Source organism: Atta cephalotes (genome assembly GCF_000143395.1).
Source record: "Atta cephalotes unplaced genomic scaffold scaffold00001, whole genome shotgun sequence".
NCBI lineage: Eukaryota > Metazoa > Arthropoda > Insecta > Hymenoptera > Formicidae > Atta > Atta cephalotes.
In genome coordinates, this window is record NW_012130065.1 from 6,238,455 (window position 1) to 6,239,980 (window position 1,526).

The following is a 1,526-nucleotide window of genomic DNA, read 5'->3' on the forward strand; positions in this document are numbered from 1 at the left end:
AAAGATTAATGATAAAATATATGTTATTGTAATGTTAAAAAAAACAAACGAAAATGCAGTTTATGTCGGTAATTATTAATAATCTGCTCCTTATTAACATTTACATACGCAATTGTATTCATACTATTGGGTGTAGGATGCCTTTTACATATTGTACTTAGCGAGCGGAGATCTCGGCAAACCATTGTAAAAGATAATAATATTAATTTATAAGAACTCTGTTCGTCTATTGTACAAATAATTTGGATTCGCAAACTTGCAAATCCATCTATTTGCAATGAAGATCTCCTTCTGTCATTAAATTTCTATATTGTATAAATAAAGCTGAATAAAAATCTCTGGGGTATCGTATCTGGCTTGTACTTGTCTAATTAATCAGTATCTATTTTTTATATAAATATTATTGCATTAATATTACTAGTATAAAAAGCTAAAAAATTAATAGCTCTCATGATGATCATTTTTTTACTCAAACTTCGATTAACTCCTAATAGAAACAATTATTTTTGTAAAGAAATATGTTAGTCTTTAGGATGCAACTAATAAAATTTTTGTTATTTTAAAAGTTTTAAAATTATGTCAAAAATTATAACTCTTGTACTTAGCATAAATATACATATGATAATTAGCCATGAATAGAACAATATGAAAAAATGTGATTGTGAAATATAAAATTATTTCAAATTATTACGCTATTTATAAATTAAAATGTTTCATGGTAATTATTTTTAAAAGTTTTTGGAATCACTGAGACACAGATCATTGATTTGAGAAATAAAAAAATTAATTTTAAATGACAAATCTAATAAATTATGATGGATAGAGACAAGAATAAGATATATATTTAAATTCTATAATTCTATAATTTGAGAAATATTTTGGAATTACAATGAAAATAATTTTTTATATTTTCCGATAGTATTTAAATACTATATTTTTTATTAAAATCTAAGCGATTCCCTTTAAAATATGCCTCATTGAATTCGATATTTACAACATGTAACTTATAAGTGAGATATGAGATGTAATTTTTGAAATAACTTTTTAATGTTGAAATACATGTACATTTATGTTTCATTAGATATACCAATATATGAAAAATTCTACACAATCGTGATTAATTCAACCAGCATAATCATTTAATTAATAAAATTTTTAATTTTCAATTAATTATTACGTCATCCCTAACTTATATCTCTCTATGTGTTGACGACAAACAAATAATAATTGTGCGCTAAGCTCATTTAATAAATACTGAAGATATTATTTGGGGAGCTTTTCTATTATTAAGTCAACACAAGTGTCATTCAGTTTTGTTACTCATTGTATCAACAAACAATAAATAGAATGATGATTGTATTGACTTGTTATCAAATGAAAAGCATCCTTGATCGATAAAGGATTTAATTTAGTTTATCGAAGTCATATATATATATATGTATATATATATATATATATATATATATATATATATAGTGTATATACTACACTCGTTTAGTTAGTTACGACGGTACGTTTATTAGTTT